Source organism: Heloderma suspectum, chromosome 4 (assembly GCF_057233095.1).
Source record: "Heloderma suspectum isolate Gila_16-S chromosome 4, 16-S_ref, whole genome shotgun sequence".
Taxonomy (NCBI): Eukaryota; Metazoa; Chordata; class Lepidosauria; order Squamata; family Helodermatidae; genus Heloderma; species Heloderma suspectum.
Window position 1 is genome coordinate 79,929,638 of NC_139461.1, and position 25,040 is coordinate 79,954,677.

The 25,040-nt window shown below is 44.7% G+C and overlaps 1 long non-coding RNA gene across 1 annotated transcript; it reads left to right on the forward strand.

Moving 5' to 3' along the window:
• LOC146347059 (uncharacterized) lies at positions 1–24,699 on the forward strand. The gene is made up of 5 exons (XR_014790137.1): positions 1–141; positions 7,065–7,209; positions 14,602–14,936; positions 23,609–23,767; positions 24,473–24,699. It is a non-coding gene; the product is annotated as an uncharacterized LOC146347059 (long non-coding RNA).
• Positions 24,700–25,040: the final 341 nt, after the last annotated feature.

A 25,040-nucleotide genomic window follows, 5' to 3' on the forward strand; every position in this document is an offset into this window, starting at 1 on the left:
AAGCAGTCCTCTGTTTGAAGGGCTGTCTTGTCCAATTCCAGTTTAAAGATAAATAAGCTTAAGTACTATTGCCCATCAACCTGGAGAGAAGACTGAACAAGCAGGCACATAGCTCACCTGGTTTCAATCTTCCATGTTATGGTGAGATATATTCTATTTCTGCTTACATTATTATTTCTTCTAAATTTGCATGTATGCATATAAATTGGCACATGCACATTTTATGCAAGTGTGCGTGCACGTTTGTTCCCTTTTTTTGTGATTTGGTAAGTGGCCGCCCTACAAGCTAGGCTTCAGCAGTATGCGAACCGAGAAGTACTGGAAGTACAAGCTGGGTTTCGAAGAGGCAGAGGAACTAGAGATCAAATCGCCAACATTCGCTGGATCATGGAGAAAGCAAGAGAATTCCAGAAAAACGTCTATTTCTGCTTCATTGACTATGGTAAAGCCTTTGATGCTGTGGATCACAACAAACTCTGGCAAATTCTTAAAGAGATGGGAGCACCTTACCTGTCTCCTGAGAAACCTGTACGAGGGTCAAGAAGCAACAGTAAGAACCAGACATGGAACAACCGATTGGTTCAAAATTGGGAAAGGAGTACGACAAGGCTGTATATTGCCGCCCTGCTTATTTAACTGATACGCAGAGTACATCATGAGAAACGCCGGATTGGATGAATCACAGGTCAGAATTAAGATTGCCGGGAGAATTATCAACAACCTCAGATACGCAGACGATACCACCCTAATGGCAGAAAGCAAAGAGGATCTTAAGAGCCTCTTGTTGAGGGTGAAAGTGGAGAGTGCAAAAGCTGGTTTGAAACTCAGCATTAAAAAAACGAAGATCATGGCATCTGGCCCCATCACTTCCTGGCATATAGAAGGGGAAGAAATGGAAGCAGTGACATATTTTATTTTCTTGGGCTCCAAGATCACCGCAGACGGTGACTGTAGCCATGAAATTAAAAGACGCTCCTTGGGAGCAAGGCAAACCTAGACAGCATAGTAAGAAGCAGAGACATCCCCTTGCCGTCAAAGGATCGTATAATCAAAGCTATGGTTTTCCCAGTAGCAACGTATGGCTGTGAGAGCTGGACTATAAGGAAGGCTGAGCGCCAAAGAATTGATGCCTTCGAACTGTGGTGCTGGAGAAGACTCTTACGAGTCCCCTGGACTGCAAGGAGGTCAAATCAGTCCATCCTAAAGGAAATCAACCCTGACTGCTCATTGGAAGAACAGATACTGAAGCTGAAGCTCAAATATTTTGGCCACCTAATGCAAAGAGAAAACTCCCTGGAAAAGACCCTGATGCTGGGAAAGATTGAAGGCAAAAGGAGAAGGGGACAGCAGAGGATGAGATGGCTAGATAGCATCACTGATGCAATGAATATGAACTTGAGCACACTCCGGAAGAGAGCGGAGGACAGGAAGGCCTGGTGTGCTATGGTCCATGGGGTCACGAAGAGTCGGACATGACTTAACGACTGAACAACAACAACACCCTACAAAGGAGTGTTTAATGCTTTCCCCACCTGTCTCTTTCCTCTGCAGTTCTTGCACCAGGATGGTTCCTCACCAGCCACATTATTTCTGGTTGCGTAGCCAAGTGGGAGGCAAAATGGCCTTCAGGAGGAATTGCAAGGTGAAGTAGACAGTGTGGAAAGGTTAAGTACCCTTCCTTCAATTACCACTTTCCTCCTGAAAATGACTGCCCCTTTCTTCATGTTACTCAGCAAACTTAGACTTGGGACCCCACAGCTCCTGAGGAAACATGCTGTTCCACCTGAGGGAAGTGCAAGGATGTTCTGGCTGAATTACTAACAAACAGTAAAGAGTACCAACCAAGTACTTACTAGAACAATGAAAACATGAAAAAAAGGCAAAATCAATTTCCAGGTTTATGGATTTTATTAATTTTCTATTAGGATTGCATTTTTATTTGCCAAGTTCAGTTTTGCATGTTGTTGTTGTTATCCAAACAGCCGAATATGTGACCCCTACTGGATGCCCAGAAAAAGATAAAAAACCTCCAGGACCTCTAGCCAATCTCCCCTGGAGGAAAATTCCTTCCTGACCCCAAAAGTGGTGATCACTGCTACCCTGAGCATGTGAGCAAGGACCAGAACCTACCAACCCATTTGCTATATTCCTCCTTCCCCATTACTAGTTTCTGCCTTGCCAGTTCCACGGCTGACCTCCAGGAGAACCTGTGCATTTCCCTCTGTCCGTGGCATAAGTTGCCCCACAGCATAACTGCTGGGCAAGATGGAAACTGTTCCTTCTTGAATTCCACTAATAGCCATACAATTCCTAGGTAAACAAGTATGGGCTGATGTCTTATTTTACGTAAGAGACTTCTTCTTCCTGGACAGGTATTAATTGAGCTCCTTCTTCTGTGTTTCTTGACAGAGCCTGTTGTTTCCATCCATCTATTGCGGTTGTGATTAATGTTTCTGCAACTGTTAGACAACACCCCCATTATGCCCCATCTCCCCTAAACACATGAAAGGGTTGTTCTCCAGAGCCTCACGGGGGGCATTCCTTAACCTCAGGATGATTCCTCCCTCTGAAGCTTGTAGGCAGAGCCAAAAATTGCTTCTTCAGGGGGAGGAGCTGCCCTACCATCCCAGACCAGACTGGCAGAGCAAGCAATCCTTCAACCCCACACTGCATAGACAAAAACAGAACTACGCCCGGAATCGTCATGAAAACAGATATTAAAAGGAAGAATACCTAGTTAACTACCAGGCCTATGTTGTCACAGTAAACAACTGGGACAGGAAGGAATGAACCTAGGAATCCCTGCCTACCTGCCATACATGTGCAGCAGCAGCAGAAGCTGTAACAGCATCCTACCAAAAACTACACTTGTCTCTATATTGGGTGGGTGGAATGCCCTCCATGAGGCTCTGAGAACAGAAATTCACAATAAGAAACAAATTTCTGTTTTCTCCAGAGTCTCATGGAGGGCATTCCTTAACCTTGGGAGTTAGCAGTGCAGTACATAATTCCCAGGGTGGGACAATAGGGACCAGGGCTCTATGCCACCAGGACCTTCTGTAGTACCTTATGCCCAAAGTCTGCGTCTGCAGAAGCAGCAGAATCAATTTTATAATGCTTGGTAAATGTATGTACAGATGCCCAAGTGGCCATTTTGCAGATGTCAGTTATGGGAAAATCCCTTTTAAATGCTGCAGAAGCCACCACCATCCCTTAAGGAGTGGGCTGTTATCCCTGGGGGTTGTTTGTCCAATCCCTGGTAAGCTCCCCTGATGTCTTTCTTCAGCCAATGCAAGGTTGTGGCCTTTGACACCTTCTGTCCCCAGACCCTAGGCTGGAAGGAGATGAAGAGAGACTCCTCTCCTAATGGCAGCTGTCCTGTCCAAATAAAAACATAACGCCTGTCTTACATCCAGTCTATGCCAGTTCTTTTCCTGAGAGTGAACTGGCTTGGGACAGAAAGATGGGAGAGAACTATCCTGAGTCCTGTGAAACAAAGAATTAACCTTTGGGAGGAAAGAAGGGTCAGTTCTCAACACCACCTTCATGGAATATGCATAACTGTGGATCTGAAGACAAGGCCTCCAATTTGGAAATCCTGCAGGCCAAGGTAACTGCAACTAAAAACACTGTCTTGAGAGTGAGAAGTTTCAAAGAACAAGATGCCACGAGTTCAAAAGTCTTCCCCATGAGGCTGTGAGCAACCAGTTGAGATTCCATGTGGGAAAAGGGTGCACTACCAGGAGATTAATCAGGGATACCCACTTAAGAAACCTCTTAATATGGTAATGAGATGAAAGAGACCCCCTGCCATTGCATCCCAGCATGCTATTCAGAGCTGCCACTTGGCGCTTAAGAGTGTTAGTACTCAAACCTTTATTAAGGCCTGTCTGAAGAAACTCTTAAGATTTCTGTGACCCCTCCCAAAGAAGGCATGCGACCTACACCAACTGAGGAAGGTTGTCCAAGTTGTGTTGAAAACCTTGTTTGTAGATGCCCATCTGGATGAGAGGTTTGCAAAACACCTGGTGAGTACCCCAACTGTTCTAACCATTGCCTCTCTGCTTCCAGGCTGTTAGTCAGAAGAGCTCTGAACAAGGGTGCGCTATCAGCCCCCGAAGCAGTAGATCCCTTCGAACAGGCAGCCTCCATGGATTCTATTGAAACAGATTGACAAGTTCCAGGAATGAAGGTCCTCTTGGCCAGTGAGGTGCAATGAGAATCACTTCCGCTGAAGATCACCTGATTTTCTGGCTCGCCTTGGGTAGGAGTGGAAAGGGAGGGAAAGTATATAGGAGACCACCTGGCCATGGACATTCCAATGCATTTTCCCCTTCTGCCACAGGACAGTGAAACCTGGAGAGGAAGCATGGTAGTTGAGCATTCTCCCTGGTGACAAACAGATCCACCAGTGGGCTCCCAAACTGGTATGTCACCTGAAGAAATACCTGAGGGTTGAGCTGCCACTCCAACTCCTGTATGGATGTGTGACTGAGCCAATCCACTGCCAGATTGGATACCCCCTGCTAAATTTTCTGCCTGCACAGAGTTTAGATGTGTTTCTGCCCAGGACAGCATTTCTTTTGCCAAGCGCTTCAACAATGAAGACCATGTCCCACCTTGTTTGTTAACATATGTCTTAGATGTGTTATTGTCTGTCCTGATCAATATGTGGGCTTCTGAAACATCTTCTGCAAACTCCTGAAGTGCTAGGTAGACTTCTTTCAGTTCTAACCAGTTGATGCTCTTTGACTTGTCCCTTTCTGACCAGGTCCTGGCAACCTTGTGATCCAGCTGGGCCCCCCAACCAAAGAGGCTGGTGTCCGTTGTGATGGTCTTCCTCACTGGGTGCACCATGGATTGACACTGTTCAAGTCTCATTGGTTCCAGCCACCAGCATAGTTCCCTCTTGAATGAGCTTGGAATCTTCACCTTGATGTGTGTATGGGTGACTATATACTCCTGAAGAGGAAGGAGAAGAGTCTGAAGGGGTTTTGTGAGCAAGATAAGCCCAGCAAACTAGTTCTTGGCATGACACTAGCATGCCCAGAAGCTGTGCAAGTAGCATCACATATGTCACCCTTGACTCCAGCACTAGGGAGACAAGCTGCCAAATCTTGTGATGTCTTTCCTCTGTGAGGGAAATGTCGAGAGCTGCTGTATTCAGCATCACCCCTAGGTGGATCAACTATTGGGTAGGAGTAAAGTGATTCTTCTCCAGATTGACCACAAACCCATGTTTCTGTAGACATTTTAGAGTTGTCTGAATGGCCTGCAGACTTGCTTTCTGAGGGTGACTTGATAAGAATATTGTCCAGGTACAGATGCAGACACATTACCTTCGTATGAAGATGTGCCATCAGAGCCACGAGTATCTTTGTAAACACTCTGGATGCTGAGGTCAGCCCGAACAGGAGGGCCTGATATTGGCAGTGCCTGTTGTAGCAAAACCTTAAAAATCTTCGATGGGCTTGCCTAGTCAGCACACGAAGACATGCTTCCAAGAGGTCGATTTATGCTAGGAAGCGTGCTTCTGAGATTGCCTCCATGATGGACTTGAGGATTTCCATTATGATATGTTCCTTGGCCATCTGCTTGTTCAGCCACTTGAGATCCAAAATGGCCCCGGTGTCCTGATTTTTCTTGGACACCAAGAAAAAGATGGAGGAAACCCCACAGCAGATGTCCTTGTCTGGAACAGGTTCTATGGCCCTGATTGATAGGAGATGATCTATAGCCCCCAGGAAATTCTGAAGTTTTAAAGGATCCTGAGATTGAGGGGACACCACAAACTTGTCCCTGGGTGGGGAAGCCAGCTCCAGGGCATGGCCCTTGGTCACAGTCTCCCTCACCCAGAGGTCTGTCGTGGTATGTCTCTATGCTGGAGTGAAGTGAAGCAGGTGTTCCCTGACTTGAAGCCAGGCAGGGCTCCTCTGGTGTCAGGGCGACTGGTATTTCTCTCGGTGATTGCCTGATGAATGGGCTGAGGATCCAGTGGAATTCCTTTCAGTGGACATCCCAGTGGAGCACCTCCATCTGTATTTGGATCCCCCTGCTGAGCAGCCTCTGGGGGAAAACGTGTTGTTCTGAAAGGAAAGAGACTGTTCTGTCTTCCTTCTTTGTAGTAGGGAGGTTTTCTTTTTATCCTTGGTCTCAACCAACACTTTCTCAAAGGGACCACCAAACAGCTTGGCCACTTCGAAGATGGAATTCACTAGGTGGGACTGAGAGCCTGGATTGACATCCCAGTTGCACAACCAGATGTTTCTTCTGGAAAGTGTGTTGGTAGCCATAGTTCTGGCAATGAGTTGCAGTGCATCAAGGGCTGAGTCCACCAATAGTGACACTGTATGAGCAATTTTCCTAAAGCTATCTTTTATTGGTTCTGGAGTAGAATCATCATCTGCTAGGTCTTCTGTCCACCTGAAGATGGCTCTCAAAAAGAATGAGTTGGTGGCAGAAGCTCTGAAGGCTGCCACATATGCTTCAAAGTTCTTACGTAAAACTGCATCCACCTTCTTATAGCACTGATCCCTAGGGCCAGTTTCCCCATCTGCTGGGATAACTACCAAGTAAGAGAGAGCAGCCATGTGGGCATCAACTACTGGATCTTTTAGAAGTTCCATAGTCTTGCTTGGCAAGGTATGAAGTTTGTTAACCAGCCTGGAGACGGGTTTTGTCTTGGCAGTGTTGGTCCACTCTGATTTCCAGACTTTACAGGGAGAGTTGGGAAAGGGGACAGAGACTGGGGTGGCTGGTTCTTGGGGAAAAGCAGCCTTGTCCCCATCTTGGGCCTGATCTCTAGCTGCCTTATCAGGTTTGTGGGCTTCTCTTGTTAGCTGAAGTTTGCTGGAAGTCTTAGCTAGTAAAATGGGGAAAAGATCAGGTAGAAAGAGTCAGCCTTAGCAGGCCTGAAACTCCACCTCCTCTGAAAGTTCACCAGTTTCCTTCTCACTAGCCTCAGAGTCAATCTGCAGCAAGAATCTCTTTGGCTTTGGGCAAGAGGGCCTGAATGCATGCTGTCTTTTTTTCCTTTACCCTTGTCTCTTCCCCAAATGGAGAAGGAGTGTGAAGGGAAGGGACTTGCAGAGTGCCTAGAAGGAAAGGCTGAGGAAGGAGAACCTTGCTCTGCCTACAAACTCCAGAGGGAGGTGCCATCCTGAGGTTAGAGAATGCCCTCCATGAGGCTCTTGAGAACAGAAATTCATGGTAAGAAACAAATTTCTGTTTTTCTGGTTGCTCTTGATAAAATACCTGTATTCTCAAGCTGAAATTAACTTCTTCTGGTTTAAGTTATAATTTTTACAAGTATTTCTTTAGCTGGGGCAAATCTATCTTGCTGGTCATCTTTCTGCAGCATTTTCATCACTAAAACTTCAATATAAGCAAAGAAAATCCCTAATCTTCCATCAGATGTAGGTCTATAACTTTGTGGCCTTCAGCAGCTTGGAAATGTTTCAGCATCTTTGAAATGTTTCATGTACTCAGAGCTTCATTCCTGCAAATCACTTACCCAGTGACAAATCCCTTGGAAGTTCATCTTTCTATTGTAGTTTGCATGCACTCGTGGCGTGTGAGACAATTTGTCTTCATTCACCTGCAAGAGTCTGATAATCAATGATCATACAACCATTACAAAAAAGTATTCTTCAATATTTATTGTCCCTGAAAAGAAAAGGTGAGGGTGCAAATGGATTCTAGCCAGCATAGGCCTCCACACAAGCTGGAACCCCACACTATACTAACGAGTGCAGTCAAGCTACAGTAGTACCATACAAACAAGGACATGGTCCAGGTTAGGAACCTCCAACCTCAAAACAAACTCTCGATGCCCTTCTGTCCTGCACCATATCAAATCACAATTATAAATAGTGCAGTGGTCACCGCACTGTTGGGGGGGGGGGGGGATAAAGTCACAAGAAATGTGTCCCACTTCAAACCACTTCACAACACCTCTCAGATTCAAAGACCTGATGACGATACCCACAGAATAATGATGATATCCCATCCACCACTCCTGCAGCACAGAGTCCAGCAACTCCTTGTCCTCCAGAGACAAACTTCAATGTTAAACTGCAAAGACCAGCCGGCCTGCTCCAAGCTATTTGCAGGAATTTATCATATCAAGGAAGCTATTCTTCTGAACTATGGACCAATTATCCAGTTCTCTCAATTAAGTTTTTGGGCAGTTTTGTTACATATTTATTAATTTTTCACTAGTTTTTGGTGTTAGTGACACAGCAACATTGTGCCAGCCTCCTCAACTTCACTTCCTTCTCAAATACTTTCATCAGGATCTTGCTGCCTTTTTTGTATTTCCTCATTTGCCTTTTCACTCTTCTTTCACACACCTGGTGTTTGGGTTTCCTTTCACTTCCTTTCCTCTTTGTTTGCTGCTTCCTCATCAGTTTCCTCTGTCTCTTCTCCCCACCCTCACTGCTAATCTTTCCTTCTTCACTTCTGTTTACCAAGCCTTTACCAAGCAAGTCAGGCTTTCATAACCTACACAAAACTCTTTCAGCAAAAATAAACATGAGATCAGCTCAGTGAGGATGCTGAAACCGTGGTAACCATTACAAACAGTGTGTTCTTATTTACAACAGAGTGCTCAAATTTTGCTTCAGTGGTGGAATAGGGTTATCAGAAACTCAAGCTCCATTGAAGAATCTCAGGGATTTTATAAGCACAAGTTGAGTTTATCAGCACTGTGCAATTCAGATATTAGAGTTGTGCAGGATAGCATATTTCTGTATGCTGCGTGAACAATTCTTTTGACATCTCTGGTTTGAAATCCAGACAGGAGATTCATTCCTGCAAATTACTTACCCAAGATGGTCCTTTGGAAGTTCATCTTTCTATTGTAGTTTGCATGCACTTGTGGGACAATTCATCCTCATTCACCTGCAAGCGTCTGATCTGCAATCATGCATCCATTACAAAGAAGTATTTTTCAATATATATGTCCCAGAAAAGAAAAGGTAATGGTGTGAATAGATTATAGAAATTACATTTTCTCTGCCTTCTAAGCAAGTACTCTGCTGCCATGTTTTGATATTTGCAACCTGCTCAGATATTGGATCTGCATTCCTCCTCACACTGTCCATCTTCGCCAGATGTGGTATGGCAGCATCATGCACAGCTGTTGTACAGCACAGAAATAGGAAGTAGGCGCTTGAGGAATGATTACCTGTGCACTGGGTAGACTGAGGTGCAAAATCTAGCTTCTATACAGCTCAGGAGAGAGCCAGGTGAAGGAGGCTATTGATATTTGCAACATTCATCTTCACCAGATGTGGTGTGGCAGCCTCACACACAGCTGTTGCACAGCACAGAAACTGCAGGAAAGGGCTTTGGCTAGGACTGAGGAATGCTTGCCTGTGCACAGGCCCTCAGCCCGTTCCACCACCATGGGGCTAGTTACCCTGATGCATCAGAATGTGTGTAGCAGCTGATAGTTCCCTATTATAAGGGGATTAAACACAGCACAATTTATTTGACAAAAAGACACCTAATGGCCTCACCTCCTGGTCCATCATGTTCAGAGGTACCTTGATAAAGGAGCTACTTACCTCCACCACCACCACCAGTAGCAAAATAATTTGGGCAGTGATGCTGGACAGAGGCTTAGGAGGTGTAGGTTCAAATCCTATTGCTACTATGGATGCTGTTGGTGTTTTTAATGGACAGTCATTTCCCCTGAGTTCCCCATATCTTATATTGGCTTAGGACTACCCTTATATTGTTAATTTAGTCATGAGACTTGCCCTCAGGCTTACAGTCTAAGGAAAAATACACACAGAAGAGTGGAGAGAAAAGGTAAGAAGCAATATGAATTTGAGAATACCCAAATGATTTCTTTATAGGCATTTCAATCCAGTCGAGACATTAGGCAAGACTGTTCATACCTCCTGCTGGTCATCTTGCAGCGTTTTCACCACTAAAATGTCAATAAAAGCAATACTTTCCCTTATGTTCCACCAGGTGTTAAGTACAGATGCTTGTGGCCTTTGACGTATACTTAGCAGCAGCTTTGAAATGTTTCAGGTTCTTGGAGCTCCTTCCTGCAAATCACTTACCCAGTGATGGTCCCTTTGAAGTTAATTTTTGTTACGTTGCTCACATGCACCCATGGGATTGCATGAGGATGATTTATCCTCACCTGCAAGAATCTAATTATGAATCCATTACAAAACACAATTCTTCAATCTTTATAGATTTATTCCTGCATTGAGCAGGGGGTTGGACTCGATGGCCTTGTAGGCCCCTTCCAACCCTACTATTCTATGATTCTATAGTATCTGCAAAGAAAAGGTAGGCTTGCAAATGGATTTTAGAAATTGCTAAACATTTGACTCAACTTGTAGTAAGTTATCTGCCTACAGCATTTTGATATCCCTCAAATGCACCAATATCAGGAAAAGGGATTGAGTTGGATCTGTGGAACACTTACCTGTGCACTAGGACTTTCTCCCACTGTGGAGCCAGTTACGTTGAAACATCGGAATGCCCATGACTGTTGATAGTTACCTGTTAAAAGAGGGTAGTGTGCACCATAACTTGAATGGATTTATCCCATTTGCTGGTGCAAGACCCATCTCCTGTGAAGACCAGGACAAAGTCAGGTAAAAGCAGCTTACATCCAACAAGAGCTGGTCAGCTAGTTGTGCAGACCAGCAAGCATGCCTGACCCAGAAGGCATCATAGCAGGTTAGGAAGTATTACTGAACAGCTTTGTCTTACCAATGAAGAGAGACTTCCTTAATTTTTTTTTTACATTACAGCCCTATTCAGGTGTTCACACACTCACTTACCTGTACACATGAGCGGGGCTGCAGTGTGTAACCCCACCCCCTTTGACGTTACACACATGGTGTTGGGCTTCCCTAGGTGTCCACACATATGGCACAAATGTCTGCAAAAGGAGGCCTACACATATACAGCTGTACCTCCATAGGCCTCCACACAAGCCAGAACCCCACACTATACTAACCAGTGCAGTCAAGCCACAGTAATACCATACAAACAAGGACATAGTCCAGGTTAGGAACCTCCACCCTCAAAACCAACTCTCAGTGCCCTTCTATCCTTTACCATATCAAATTCCTCATCAGTTTTCCCTGTCTCTTCTCCCCACTCTCTCTGCTAATCTTTCCTACCCCACTTCTGTTTACCAAGCGAGTCAGGTTTTCATAACCTACACAAAACTTTCAGCAAAAATAAACATGAGATCAGCTCAGTGAGGGTGCTGAAACCCCCATAACCATTACAAACAGCAATAGAATACTAAATGTTCCTAAAACACAGAGGAGGCAGTGATTAGTCAGAAGCAAATCTGCAACTGTGAATCAAAATGGAGAGAATTTGAATTTCCACATTAGATACTCAAATTTCAGGGAGATGTCATTGACTCACAGTTAATTCAGCTGAGGTCTGGAATATTCAGAACTAAGAAGCTACCAGATGTGCTTCCATTTCTGATCAACAAACCTCTGTTCTCCCAGTTGACCGCCACAACAGTTACTGTTTCAGAAGGCGAGAGAACAAGGTACTTCCTGCTTTTTGCTTCCTTTCCCATATTCTATAGCTACAGCATTAGGTCCCATTTCTTCTGGCCTGAATTAGTTCTCTATCAACTTGTACCTGACCATCTCCACATTCTTTTCTATTCTCCTTGTCTGCCATTCGCCTTGTCTGCCCCTTTAAATTTCCCCCTTTTTTATTTTTCACCATTCTGACTAGCCTATCTGTTTCTCGTTAGCCATTTTTTCTTTCTCCTTCCTTCCTCAGAATTGGTCCTTATCTGTCTTAATCCCTTTCCTTCCATATTCCCATTTGTTCTCCATGTTCTTTTTTTGATCTGCTCTCTTTTCCAAGCTCTTGTTTTTCTGTCACACGGCCACTTGCAATTCCTGCTTCTTTCCTAGGCCTTTACTCACCTCAGAAATCTTCTTCCCTCACACAACATTACCAGAAGTGGCCTGACAGCATTGGTGACTCTAGGAGTTGCTTTGGGCAGTAATGTTTTTATGGGCACTGACAAAATATTACACAATCTGATTGGCGCACCTGCCCCTTTGAGGCATCCTCTCTAAAATTATGGGGATAAACCTGTCAGACTATACAGGGCAGTAGCTTGGAAGCATTTTGGGCCAACCTTGGTATCTACACCTTTTTTTTTTTTAAACAGTTCCCATTTGCCTTACTGCCATCCAGCAAGAATCAAACTTATCCCCAAAGCCCCTACTTTTCCTACCTATGACCTGGACTATGCTCATGTGTATCTGAGATCCTGTAGTCCCTGCCAGGGATGGTCCAAGACATTTTGTTGCTGAGGCAGAGCAGCAGATGAACCCCAGCCCAAGTCAAAATAGTATCCAAGGCCAGTCAAGTTATTTTGGCACTTGAGGCAGAAAATCCCACAAACATCTCTCCCCCTCCCTGACATTAAAAAAGATACAGCAATAATAAAATCACCAACAATTTGCTGCATTTTCATGACACCTAAAATAAGCTGCCACAGTCAGCCACCGCAAAATGGTAGAGATGGCTCTGCCCTCTCACTGCAACAGAACAATAGACACATCATAATAGAAGATCACAGGTCATTCAGACCCTGTTTATGTCACAAAACTCACAATGAGGTGGGCAAAGTGCTATCCTTAAGTGCTCAGTGGTGAAATAGCAATGTCAGTAAGAACCAAAGTGTTCTATGAGTGGGTGCCCGGTCGGAAACAGTTTTGGGCAGCACCAGGAGATAACTGAAACGTGGGGGAGCAGATATTTTGAGTTCTGTTGTTGCAAGAGTGATAGGGATGTTGTTGTTGTTATTGTTCAGCTGTTCATCTCCTGAGACATCACATATTGTTTCTAATAAGAAATATATACTCTGGGCATGGAATGGGATAGGATCTCCAATACCCTTCATTTCCCAAGAATTATTATTATGAAGTTTGGGGTTGGCCTAGATTATCTACACTACAAACATATATTGATAGATATCAATGGGTTTGCCTCCCCAAATTCTGGGAACTGTAAGGTGCTGAGAACTCCACTCCATCCCAAATGATGGTGGGGAAATCACTTTTAAATCAGTCCGTGCCAGGGATGGGAGCCTCTGGCCCGTTGGGCTCATCTGGCCCACAGAGGTTCCCCATCCAGCTTGCAGAGCTTTCATAGATTCCTCCAGGGGGTGGGGCTTGGCCTCTAAACTCCACCCCTTGGAGGAATCCCTGTTTTTACCTCAAAGATGTGGGCCATGGAATGGGAGTCTTCCATCCAGCTGCACACCCTGTACTTTCTGAGACTCAGTCCAGACAAGGCAGAGGTACTGTTGGTTGGTAGTTTGTTCACCCTGGTGAATGGTATTTAGCCTTTTTTAGATGCAGTTGCATGACCCCTAAAGGATCAAATTCACAGTCTGGGGTGCTTATTGATCCGGCACTGTCATTCCAGGGTCAAGTCACCTCTGTGGCTGAAAGTGCCTTTTATCAGCTGATACCCCTGCTGCAACTTTATCTGGGTGGAGATAGCTTGGTCACAATTACCCATGCTCTGGTAGTCTACCATTTAGACTATCGCAATGTATTATACATGGGACTGCCTTTAAAAACAGTTTGGAAATTGCAATTGGTCTAGAATGGGGCCACAAGTTTATTAACTGGCCCCAAGGTATTTGACCATATTACCCCTGTGCTTTGTCAGCAGCACTGGCCCCTAGTTTATTTCCAGGATGTAAAGTGCTCATTTTAAGTTCTAAAGCTATAATCAGCTTCGGACCTGCTTACCTGGAAGACCAACTTATTATGTATTTATATTTTTAATCAGCCCAATAACAGATGTTCTCTGGGTGGATTACAAATGGTTGAAAGAACAAAATACAATACAAAATACAAATCAACTAAAAGCACAGAATTTATAAGGACAGCCATAAAATCTAAAAACTATGTCTCTAAAATGCCCCCAAGGAGAGTCCAAAAACATAAACAGCTGTGTTGATCCATCTGTCTCTGTGTGTGTGTATTATGTTTGTCTTTTGTAAAGTTAATACATCTTAATTACCCATTCAAGACCAAGCCACCCCAAAATACTTTGCATTACAACAGGTATAGATCACAACAATATATTGTTGCTCTGAAAATCCATTTCTCCCTAGCTGCTGTGAGGATTGCAGCTAAGGTCAGAGGGAGCTGGGAAGCCTGAGGGCAGATAACATCATTGCCCCTGCTAATCAGAAAGTCCCAGGGTGGCCCTGTGAACCCTGGCCCCACTACACCACTGTTCCAGGGGGAGAGGGCAGGTAAGCAATCAGAGAGGCAGCAAACACTACTTGCCCAGTCATTCCTGCTGAAAGAAGGAAAAGCTGAGTGATCCTGTGGAGGCAGCAGCTGATTCATCTAGCTCACCCTCCCTCTCTCTCTTCCTGGGTGACATACTTCCAGGGTGGTGGGGTAGGGTGTGTGCAAGCAAGAGATGGCAGCTGCTGTTCTTATCTTTTCTTTCTCGCTCCCCTTCTCTGAGCACCACAGTGGGGTGGATGGGGTTCGAAAAAGAGTGAGAGTGCTGCCATTTCTGCCCACTGACTTAACCGCTTGCTCTCTCCAGCAGGTTGGTCATGGAAGGAGCGGTCACCTCATCTTCTCCCTTGCTCACCTGAACTCTCTCTCTCTGGGAACAACACTGGTGGGGATTCTGCCCAGGCACCTGCCAAGGGCCCACACCCCAACAGGGGGCCTACTGAGAAGAGCTCCCTGGACCTGCTCATCATCTTCACGATTGCAACCTGCTTCTTCAGCCTCCTCTCACCTTGGCCCATGCAACTGCGGTGGTGTGAAGGAGGAGCGGGAGATGCTGCTGCCTGCTGGTTCATCGGCTCTCTGCCTGGCAAGCAAGCAGTTGGTAGCAGTGAGGAGGAGCAGCAGCAGCTGGTGACAACACTGGTAAGAAGTTAGACTCACTGAGGAAGGGCAGCCCATGGAGGGCGTCTTCCCCAAGGGCCCTCAAAAACCTGGAGCCAGCATGGCCTCCCTGCTCTGCCCCCCAGAGAGGGCCAGCGGGAGGAGGCCATGGCTGCTCCGTGCAAAAAGGTGGCATAAAACATGGCATGAGACTGAAATCTCTATGGCAGCAATTGTGTATTTATAGGTTTTCTATGGTAGTTGTTCTAAAATGTAGTGATTCAAATGGGGAAATTAACATTTGTCTAGTGCGGTAAGGACCCTGTGGATGAGAATTTGCAACTTGGTTTGCTTTCTTATTTAGATAGACTGCATTCAGTTGATGACTGGACTGGAGTGGGGTGGGGGTGGAATGATCCGTTACCAGCGGCTTTGTGTGACTGTGAGGTAAAACTACAAAATATCAAAATAAAAAAATATGCCCTCTTAAAAATGCAAAGATAGTGACACCTAGTGCTGACCAACCCACATTGCAGAAAAGATTTGCCTTCCCCAATCTGGTGCCTGCCACATGGGTTGGGCTTGAACTCCCATCTTTCCCAGCCAGCATGGGCACCAGGTTGGGAGTGGCTGGTGTAGGTCATAGCCAAAAATGCAGAATGAAAGAAAGTGTGCTGAGAAAGAATAACTAGCAAACTGGAAGTAAGCACGAGAGAACGGAAGGACTAGCACTGTTACAACATTTCAAAAAGACTGAATGTTTCAGAGCCATGGTACAATGGGAAATGTTTGTAAAGGGGACACAGATTATGTTCCATTCGCAGCCTCCCGCAACCAGTCCAGATGTGCTGGACCGCAACCAGTGCTGGCTAGGGATGATAGGAGTTGAAGTTCAATACATCTGGAGGGCACCAGGTTGAGTACGGCTGTATAGAATGGTGATATTTAGGCTTAGGAAATGTCCTATCTCAGCCCTCAGGCATCTGCCTGCTTGTTGAGACTGCAAAGTCAACACGGGGGGTGGGTGTGGGAGAGAAGGCACTAAGAAGATGACTTACCACTGTTCCTCAAAACAGCATGAAAAACCAATGGAGGAAGAAGAATAGGGAAGCCTTAGGTATACTTCCCATCTTGACATGCTGCACTGTATGGGATTGGAGTCTAAGAGTCATAATGAATTCTTTAAGGGTGCAATCCTATGCATGTTTAGACAGGCAAAAAGTCCTACAACTCCCAGCATTCCTTAGTCAGCCAAGCTGGGGGATGCTGGGAGTTTTAAGACTTGTTTCTGTCTAAACATGCATAGGATTGTGCCCTAAGACTGTAATCCTATGCACACTTATCTAGGAGTAAGCCCCATTGAATATCATGGGATACTTACTGCTGGGTAAATATGTATAGGATTTTTCTAAGGAGCTATTTCATCATGGTACATCTGTGATGGGTCTAAGTGGCACTAATTGCAACACTGGCAATTTTAATAAAAAGTTCTGAATTAACCTGACTAACCTGACTCTGAAAGCATTGGAAAGTTGGCCAGGATCAGAGACAGCATGCCTCTGAATACCAGCTGCGGGGGAACAACAGCGGGATAAGGCTATTATCCTGCTTGTGGGCTTCCCACAGGAATCTGGTTAGGCATCTGTAGGAAACAGTATACTGGAGTACGCAGGCTTTTGGTCTGATCCAGCAGGTCTCTACTTAGGTTCTTAAGTTGTTTCCCTGTGTCTATTTTAGATCATAAGTCCATTGGAGTAAAGACCTGTCATACTTGTTCTTTGTAAATTGGATTAGACCAAAGCCCTATCTAGTCCAGTATTCTGTTCCCAACTAAATGCCCATAGGAAGCTTACACGCAGGTCATGAGTGCAACAGCCAGACCTGGCGTCAGCTGCCAAGGGCCCAAGCGGCTCAGAAGGGCCCACGTCTGCCACAGCTGGCACCATCCTCCTCTTCACAGACCCAGCAGGCCAGCCTTGCTGGCAAAAGGAAGCTCCGAGCCTGCAGGCCCCGCAGCACCCCATTTAAAAATTAGCTACATTTTGAGTAGCAGGATTCTGAACAATACAGATACTGCCTTCGAGGGTAGGGGGAACCTGGCCAATGAAAGCACAGGAGTGACTTAAAGACCGCCCTGTGCCGTGTCCCCTCCACACACAAAAGGCAGCATCCGATTGGTTCAGACTGCTGCTACTCAAAACATAAGTTAAAAAAAAGAACAATAATAACTTTTAATATCATGCACAGGGCCAGATTTGGCCAAGTGGTGCTGCAGCTCTTTGCCATCACTGCTGGCCATAGCAGGAGGACAACAGGGGTGAGCTGCCTCCACTGCTCCTGCTCGCCCCCCCTCCCCAGGTTAAAAAAACGGGAAGAAGGCAGGCAGGGCAGCGGTGGTTGCTGAGCAAATGAACAGGTGCCGGGGGAGGGGGCTTTGGCTGGTTCTTGCTGCCAAGTGAGTGGGCAGGTGGGTGGGGGGCCTTGGTGGTCAAGGCACGGGGCAGTGGCAGGCATGGGGGAGGCAGGGCCATCGGCAATGCGTTGCTGAGGGCCCACTGGAATCTGGCGCCAGCTACCAACAGCACCTTCCCACTCATGTTCCCCAGCAAGTGATATTCAGAGGCACCGTCTAAAGCGTGATGTACATATTAATAAATAAATACAACAACAACACAGTTACAAATTCCTGAAGATACTAAGGGACTCTTCACCTCAGACACACTGGATGTGGCTGTATTTACCCCATTTTATATGTCTTTATTTACAGCAGGTGTGGGGAAACATTTTGCACCAGGGAGCTGAATTCTAATTTGGCAAGGGTCACAGGGGCCACATTCCAGCAATGGGTGCCGCTAATTATGGGGCAAAAGTGATGGGGCCACGTACAAAGTAGGAAGGGCCAAAGCAAAGTAAGCTGGGCTAGATATAATTTGTACAGTTCGGACATTTTCCCACCAAGTATACAAAGCACAGCTCAATTCATGCATGTCAACTCAGGAGTAAGCCCCGGTGCAACAGCTTTCAGGCATACAAAGCACAGCTCAGAGGGGAGAGCTTCTGCAACCATTGAACACAATTCTGAGGTATACGGGCCAATGGTCTGATTCAACATAACCTCCCTGTGTTCTTTGATCTCTCCCTATTTAACTGTGCGCTCTGAATGCAGCATGTGTAGTTGTGTAGGTTAGGTGTCCTCCCACTTGAGCTGATGGACGGTTTGTGCAGAGGGAAAGCAGGAGAATACCTTGTTTTTCGTAAGAGCTTAACTTCCTCAAAGTTGTTTCTTGTGAAACCTTATAACACGTTGCGGTAGTGCATCTTCACTCTCTAATTTGGGCTGCTCAAAGCATGAATATGATTCATGCACATGTTGCCTCTAGATTATTGAGGGGCTAGGCCTCTTCTCATCCTTCTCCCCAAAAGAACTGGCATTGATTTCACCATTTATAATTCAGATATCCACATTTCTCAGGCAGCAATCCTATGCTCACTTACATGGGAGTAAATCCCATTGAATACATTGGGTCTCACTTCTGAGTAAATGTGCATAGGAGTGTGTTGACAGAGTCACATCAGGTACACTTTGCTGGGGTCAATGGTTTAATTCCAAACTCCTTTCCTTCCCCCAGTACACTGAAATTCTTGGATCCTGAGAGGTTTCTGTTGTATACCAATACGTCAACTTAGGGCATCTCTACATGAGGCTTTTATCCCATACCTTTACTGAGGCTTCTGCTTCCAGATTTCTTTGTGGGATTAAGATTCGCTTTTTTACACGTGCTTTTTCCCAGGGTTTCTCTGCCTTTCTATATGTTCCGTTATACAACTACTAGATGGTGCTATGGTATAGTGGAATTGCACAATTACACAAGACTCTTGTTCTGCCATTTCTTTTTTTTTTAATCTATTTTTATTTTATTTTTATAAATGAAATAAACAATACCAACAACATAATCAGAATCTTCAGTTTCCAACATTACAGTATTTTGAGGGGGGGGAAAGGGAGGATAGCAAAAGAAGGCCGGTGGGGAAGGATTATATTAAACTTCAATAAGAACAAACCAAATATCCAAATATAAATCCAACTGCAAATTATACCTATACAGCACTCTTCCAAACATTACAGGTATTATTATATCTTCAATCCACTACACCAGTGGTCCCCAACCTTTTTGGCACCAGGGACTGGTTTCGTGGAAGACAATTTTTCCACGTACCAGCAGGGTCCATTTGCATCTGTGTTCTTTGCAGTAATAGGCTACATAAAGATTTACGTAGCCTATTACTTGAAGAACAGGGACACAAATGGCGTCCGCTGTGTGGACACCATTTGCATCCCAGCGGCCGGAAGTCTGCCAGCAGCCGGAGCCGGCCGGCAGCTCCGCGGACTCACTGTAGAGTGGAGCCGGCCAGGGTCAGCGAGGATTCCAGGGGGGGAGACGGATCGCCTCTCCTCCTCTGCGGACCCCTGTGGACCCAAGGTAAGGGGGTTTCACATACCCCATGCTCACCTCCTGCTGTAAGGCCCGGTTCCTAACAGGCCACGGACCGGTACCGGTCCGGGGGCTGGAGACCCCTGCGCTACACCACAGATAGTGAACCTTGTCTTTCAGTGTCATAACCTCAGTCTTATAGCAAAGGAATAAGACTGTCCTTATAGCAAAGGAATGGGAGCAAACAGTCAATTTCCATTGGCCATATATTACCATTCAATTAATACGTATTAATAAACATTAAAGGTTTAACCAGCACGGAATAGTAATAATCATAATCCCATAATAATAATATTATTAATAATAATAATAAAAAGAAATTTAAGAAGGAAAAAATTAAGAAAAAAATAAAAAACAAAAGCAAACCATTTGTATATATCAAACCATTTTAAATACTATCTAAAATATATATTTATATGTGTACACTGTGAACTGTGGTGTTGGAGAAAAATTCTGAGAGTGCCTTGGACTGCAAGAAGATCAAACCACTCCATACTCCAGGAAATAAAGCCAGACTGCTCACTTGAGGGAATGATATGAAAGGCAAAACCAAAGTACTTTGGCCACATAATGAGAAGACAGGATACCCTGGAGAAGATGCTGATGCTAGGGAAAGTGGAAGGCAAAAGAAAGAGGGGCTGATCAAGGGCAAGATGGATGGATGATATTCTGGAGGTGACGGACTCGATCCTGGGGGAGCTGGGGGTGGCGACGGCCGGCAGGAAGCTCTGGCGTAGGCTGGTCCATGAAGTCATGAAGAGTCGGAAGCAACTGGGCTAATAAACAACAACATATACACATACGCACACAAAGAGGCATTTTATTACAATATAATATAAAAAAGGAGAAAGAAAACAGAAATATGCAAACATTTACTCTGGGATACAGTAGCCACGTCTTTAATACTAAGGATATGTAGATTCGCTCTACATGTGAAGGCCTTTAGTTGAGAAATCCAAGCAGACAAAATATTATGAGAAGCTTCCATGGAAGTTTCATGAGCAGTAACCTGATCTTCGAGAGCATTAACCTTTGATTCCATCTTTTGAAAAGATATTAATTAAATCCACAGTCCCCTGAAGGGCAATGATTGAGTCCTGAATTGTTTCAAGTTTCTTTGACTGCTGTGGTAGCTGAGAAGACATAGTTTTTATCAAAGCAAGCAACTCCTCTTCATCTCTGGCATTTCTAGAAATCTTTGCCAGGGGAGTAATTGGGGGGATAGATGGGGTTCTCAAGCCTTTCTTTTTTTCCTTTGGTGCTGCCATCCTCCACTTTCAAAAGCACAACAAGCAAGTATGATTGCAGAAACACAAAAACAAACACTTAAGCAGATTTAATTACAAGTCCTCATATAATGCTGGTAGTTTAAATTCACAAATACTATTTGGAGCTCGTCTGTCCTTATGTCTCCTAATTGCTTAGGAGTTTCAAACAGCGTTTAGTAGATGATACTCCGGCGACTAACCTTAGATTCCAGCCCCTCTGTTTCTCTGCAGAGGAAGCTGTTCTTCCAAGATTTCATCCAGATGGTACTGTAAGCTTCCCCTTTTCATTCCAGGGGAAGATAAAAAGGTTTCCCAACCTTTTCACAGCTGTTTTGAGATAAGCAACCTGCAGAGCTCTGTAAGTCACTGCCAGGAGGACATGGCTCCGACCGGATCGCGTGGCTCTGACCGGTTCTGCCATTTCTAAATAATACCAGACTTTTCTCATTAGGAAAAAACCACGCTAATGGTTGCAAAGCATGGGAGAGGTCCTGGAGAATGACGATGTCTTGTAAAGGACCTGCAAACTATCCTGAGTGAGCAATCACAAGTGCACAATAAAATCCTCCTGTAGAAAGGCTCTCAGGCACAATGGATTTTCCAGGATCAAAACAGGTTTGATGACAGAGATCCATGGGTATGATCATTTTTTTCTGTCTAAACATTCATAAGATTGCACCCTTAGTGTGTTGTGGGGCTCAAACCCAAATTCTCCTTTGCCATCATGATCTCTGTCAAGTGATTTGCTGTGTTTGCCTCAGTTTGCCTTTGTTTGAAATGAGTCTCACCTTGGGTCTGCATTTTTAACCATGGACAAATTGGGTGCCTAACTGGAAGATTGGGCTGGCTGTAAGGGGTAGTTGAGATCACAAACCTTTTCTCCAGCAAGACCTGCTCTTGAGTTTAGTTAGATGCTCAGTAATTGTAATGCATAGCTTAAGTGTCCTTAGGGTCTTTGCAAGGGAGGAGGAAGGGGAGAACCTGAGAACTAGTTGGCTACAGCTACTGTGACCCCTTGATTCCACCTATCATTAGGTGCCCTGACCCCTACCCCATCAGTCCCAATGGTCACCAGCTACTGTTATAGAAATTTCAGCTTTAATATGCTTAGCTTAGCTTAAGCTGTTTTATGTAGCTAGATTTTTGTGTGTGTTCTACCTTTGTATAAAACTGCCATCCTGGCAAAGATACAGTGCCTTATCAGAGACTCGGGAATGTCAAGAATGTAGTATGCAAGAGTACGTGACTATCTCTCTGCTGTCTTAGACTCTACCCATGCTTGAGTGTTGAGGGGCATTGTTTGTGCCAGCTAGACAAAGAAATTAGTAGAGAGCAGGCATAAGACAGCCCCCAAAGACTTTGTGTATATAAGCCTCTGGATCACATTATTTGGTTGCCATCTTTGTTGGTGCGTTAGCCCCAAAGGTTGCCTTATTCTGCAGAATAAAATCGTGTTGGACCAGATCTCTGCCTTCTCTTGTTCTTGGTAAACAAATTGGATGAGCTAACCAGGGATAGAACACAATTTTTGTAACACTACCAGTGTCTTTTTGTTCTCATTTGGGCAAGTCATCTAATTTGGCCCTCAGTCTCCAATTTCTGATGGATCCTTTGCCTGGTGGCTGACCCTTATATGTCTTCATGTGGCATCAAGTCTTACATATTTCCTTTGTTCCCTGCTATTCCTAATAAGTAGAGGCACTGTCACCTAGGCAGTGCTGGAAGGTGAGTGCACTCCCCTCCCTCATTGGTGTGCTTTTGCAGAATGCTTTTGCACAGTGCTTTGCAAGACCATATATTTGAGCAACTTAGCTGCTCTGGTTTTGCAAAGGTCTTTAATTAACACGTAATTAAAATCTTTAGCAGCAATATAGATATAACATTTCTAGATTTTAATTTATAGACTTTTTATATTGTTCAGCCTTAAACTATGGCAATTTTACACTTTTTTGTTTTAGTATAGGCATAGAAGTATGATAAAATGACAGCAAATACAGTGATATGCAACCCATTTCTATGGATTGTAGGGGAGGGAGTAAGGGCCAGAAGGTTGATGAGGAGCCTAAAACTCCCTGTTCTGGGTTCAAAGGAAGGACGATATAATTTGTTATCATAATTTTGGAGGCTTAAATTATTATTTGTATTTAGGACACAATTTTGTCAGTTAAGCCTTTTTAAATACCACTGTTTCAATGGGGGAATTAAACACCTGGTTAAATCATTTATCTTACTGAAATCAGTAATCTCACTTATTGAAATCAATGGGTCTTAAAAGAACCAAACTTTGGCTGGATCGTGCCTTTAATTCTTTTTACACTGCCAGAACCAGTAACTTTCTATTCCTTAAAGAGAAAAGGCTTAAAAAAAAAAACTAAATGTACACCTGTCGCTTAATTTACATGGTCTTAAATTGTTTATACATATATATCTCCGAGAAAAGCCCTATGCAGTTATTTTTTTTCTGACTGACCCAACCTGACCTCTTGTTCTTTCTGGTACTTTTAACTGCTGTACTCTGTTCAGCTTGGAAACAAAAAATCCAATCACAGAAAAACTTGTGCTTCAAGGTTATATTTTTTTAAGCTAAAATTCTTATTTAAAAATAGAAGCACCAGTTTCTCTGCAAATGTGACAACAGTTCAAGTATGTTGATGCAGTTTCCAAAGCAATAAGAAATGCCTTAGGTCACATTTCAGTCAGGCCAGCCAAATCCACAATCAAGTGGTAAAAAAAGAGAGAGGGGAAAATCTTTATAGTCTAGGATCTGCAATTAGATCTCTCCATGTTCTTATTTATGAAAATACTTGTTTTTGTTCAGAACTATATTTAAGGCTTAACTTTGCTTTGGCAAATGCTCCCTATCCTGTATGAACATATGAAGCTGCCTTATACTGAACTAGTCTGTTGGATTATCTTGCTCAGTATAATCTGACCAGGTGTGTTTTTTTCTTAGACTTGCTACCTGAGCTCATTTAACCATGCTAGACACTGAGCATGGGATCTTATGTACAGGAAGCATGAGCACTATCATTAGTGATGCCAACAGGACTTTGGGGCAAATATCCAGGCTCCTGCTACACAGAATGAGCAGGAGGGCCCCCAAGCGCATCAGGTAAGTGAAGTAATACACATTACCATCTAGGGGAGCAATCCTATGGCCACTAGACAGTGGCTAGAAAGCCATAGGATATGCTGTTTTCTGGAAACCGCTCTTGGAGCCCGCGCTCCGAGGTCAGTTCCCAGAAAACTGACCTCCCCCCACGTCCGCACTGCCTCCGAGGCAGCTCGGAGAAGCTCCGTGCTCGAAAGAGGAGCGCAGAGCGGCTGAAAAGGGGCTGGGCTGGGGGCGTTCCGGGGCGGGGAGAGTGGAACTGCGTGGACGACACATCCTATGTGTTGTACAGCAGCCTTCCTCTCCTGCTCAGCGCCCCCGTCCCCCCGCGGCTAGACAGCCGAAAACGGCTGTCTAGCAGAAAAAGCAGGGCAGGAGAGACATGGAGGGAATGATCCTCCCTGTGCTTCTCCTGCTTTGCTTTGGATAGGTGGTCACCTCGGAGTTTGGAGGCAGCTACCTATCTAGATAGGATTGTGCCCTAAAGAGCTCCCACCCCTGCCACTTCCCTGACAAGATCATTCTGTCCAGAGTCTAAAATTACTTAACTGCACCACTGGTTACCACTGAGCTTTAGACTTTCCATGCTTCATTTAATCTCACTATTGGTGAGCAGCAAATATAATCAAGACAGATTGTAGTATCCACAATAATGTAACCCTGACAACTTGTATATAACATGACATTTGTATTCATGTTTTACAGTTGAAGAGTTGACACTTAGAGATGGTGACAGTTCAAAAGACACCTGGGAACCTTATGGCTTAGCAGGGAACTGAACTCAGATTCTCACATTTAAGTCCATGCTCTAGCATTAGAGCCAGTAGTAGGGTGGAGAGCAAGGAGAGCATTTTGGGTGCCATATGCCTTCATGTCTAAAACAAAATTTGTAGTAAATTTTAACAATAAAAATATGCTTGTTTAATCTATATAAGACTACAGTAGTGAACAGCTTATTACTTAAGATCTATGAGACCAATTTTGCTCATTTTTGTCTTACAATGAAGCCTGAGCAGTGTAGACATGCAGAAAATTTTGCAAGTTCGACAAAGTTCAAAGCTCAAGCTTTAATAGCAATTAATTGCCTCTGCACCAAACAGGCAGGGCAGCCCCTCCACCAGTGGGATGACAGACAGCCCTGCTCGGCCAATCAGTGTGGTGCGAAGACGGGCCCCAGGCGCAGCCACGGGGTTAAGCTGTCGCTGCCAGTGGGGAGGGGGAAGGCGATGGCAGCAGCCAATTAGGGTGCACAAGGGAGGGGCCACGCTGCATG